General features: G+C 38.4%; 1 protein-coding gene across 1 annotated transcript in view; it reads left to right on the forward strand.

The window, feature by feature from the left end:
- The first annotated feature begins 823 nt into the window (after positions 1–823).
- LOC143275040 (uncharacterized) overlaps positions 824–2,510 on the forward strand; it is a 256,108-nt gene continuing 254,421 nt past the window's right edge. Inside the window, exon 1 of the mRNA XM_076579104.1 lies at positions 824–955. The gene's annotated coding sequence lies outside the window, so the exon portion shown is untranslated. The remainder of the gene's footprint in view (positions 956–2,510) is intronic.

Here is a 2,510-nt window from a genome sequence, read left to right on the forward strand (position 1 = left end):
GGGGAGGGGGAAGTCCCGTCAAGGGTTGGAGGAAAGCTATTTGTTATATATAGTGTTCCTCTCTGTCAATTGTGCTTGCGCGCGCTTTTGGTGTATGTGTGTGTGTGTGTGTGCGTCTGTGAGTGTGTGTGTGTGTGTGCTTCCTCTGTGGCCCCTGCGCAGGTTTTGTGTTTTGAAGCCAATTTTTGTTGTTGTTGTTGTTGATGGTGGTTGTGGTAGTGTGCTAGCTAGCCAGCCAGCACGCTAAATTGCCTGTGGTGTGTGCTTGCTGCTGTTAGTAAGCTTTCAGCGGCAACTCGTGTAGCACACACATTGACTGACACACACACACACACACAAACACACGCACACACACATACTACACACACACACATTCTCTCTCTAAACACGTACACACTCACAGCCGCAAGCGAGACATGCAGTGGTGTTATTATATACGGTTCGATTTTGAGTGTGGTTTTCTGGAGTGGTTTTTTTTTTCTTTTCTTTTTCTTATTCTTTTTTTTTCTCTCTCTCTCCCCTCCCTCTCTTTCCCCTTTGTGTGTGTGTGGGGGGGATCATGACATCGTGCATGTAATCTTCTTGTCGGCAACTATGTGGGAACTATCTGGTTTTCTGTTCTCCCTCGCGTGAGTAACATTTTTTTTTTTTACTGTGGGGGTCTGTGCAGGCTTCAGTAAGTGTACTTTTCCTTTCTTGTTTTAAATATATATATATATATATATATATATATATATATATATATATATATATATATATATACGATCTGCTCTTTTTATTTATTTATTTATTTATATACACGGTTCCCATCAGTTTCTGGTCATCATCACCATCATTTACTTCTTCTTCTCCTTCTTCTGGGAGACTTGTGGCAGCAGTCTTTTGAATTGTCTACGCTGGACAAAAAGTGTGAAGTGTCAATCACTGGCTTCGGAAGTTGTACTTGTGCAAGAGAGTGAGTATATAATGCTGAGTATGTACATGAACGAGACCGTGCGAATGATTTTGCATTATTTTTATGTTTCGTCAGTTAAACGTGTAGTTGTTGTTGTTGTGCGTGGGTGTGTGTGCTTACACAGTGCTGAAGAACTGTAATGCGTAGTGGTCATGTATGGTTTTTGTCACTGAGTGTGGTGGTGTGTAGTTATGTGTATGGTCAAGTATGTTAATGCGTGATGTATGTGTGGTGGTCATGAAAAGTTCTGTGTATGGTCATGTATGTTAATGTGTGATGATGTATAGACATATATGGTCTTGTTTGGTATATGTGTGGTGATGTGTGGTTATGTATAGTCATGTCTGGTATATGCATGGTGATGTATGGTCATGTATGTTAATGTGTGATGGTGTATAGGTCTGTATGGTCATGCATGTTAATGTGTGGTGATGTATAGGCATGTATGGTCATGTATGTTAATGTGTGGTGATGTATAGTTATGTATGGTCAAGTATGTTAATGTGTGGTGGTGTATAGGTCTGTATGGTCATGCATGTTAATGTGTGATGATGTATAGGCATGTATGGTCAAATATGTTAATGTGTGGTGATGTATAGTTATGTATGGTCATGTATGTTAATGTGTGGTGATGTATAGTTATGTATGGTCATGTATGTTAATGTGTGGCGATGTACAACTCTGTATGGTCATGTATGTTAATGTGTGGTGATGTATAATTCTGTATGGTCACGTATGTTAATGTGTGGTGATGTATAATTCTGTATTGTCACGTATGTTAATGTGTGGTGATGTATAATTCTGTATGGTCACGTATGTTAATGTGTGGTGATGTATAATTCTGTATGGTCATGTATGTTAATGTGTGGTGATGTACAATTCTGTATGGTCATGTATGTTAATGTGTGGTGATGTACAACTATGTGTGGTCACGTATGTTAATGTGTGGTGATGTATAGTTAGTATGGTCATGTATGTTAATGTGTGGTGATGTATAGTTATGTATGGTCATGTATGTTAATGTGTGGTGATGTACAATTCTGTATGGTCATGTATGTTAATGTGTGGTGATGTACAACTATGTATGGTCATGTATGTTAATGTGTGGTGATGTATAGGCATGTATGGTCATGCATGTTAATGTGTGGTGATGTATAGTTATGTATGGTCATGCATGTTAATGTGTGGTGATGTACAGTTATGTATGGTCATGTATGTTAATGTGTGGTGATGTACAATTCTGTATGGTCAATGTATGTTAATGTGTGGTGATGTACAACTCTGTATGGTCAATGTATGTTAATGTGTGGTGATGTATAGTTAGGTATGGTCATGTATGTTAATGTGTGGTGATGTACAATTCTGTATGGTCATGTATGTTAATGTGTGGTGATGTACAGCTATGTGTGGTCACGTATGTTGATGTGTGGTGATGTACTATTCTGTATGGTCATGCATGTTAATGTGTGGTGATGTATAGTTATGTATGGTCATGTATGTTAATGTGTGGTGATGTATAGTTATGTATGGTCATGTATGTTAATGTGTGGTGATG

The sequence above is a fragment of the Babylonia areolata genome, chromosome 29 (assembly GCF_041734735.1).
Source record: "Babylonia areolata isolate BAREFJ2019XMU chromosome 29, ASM4173473v1, whole genome shotgun sequence".
In the NCBI taxonomy this organism is placed as follows: Eukaryota; Metazoa; Mollusca; class Gastropoda; order Neogastropoda; family Buccinidae; genus Babylonia; species Babylonia areolata.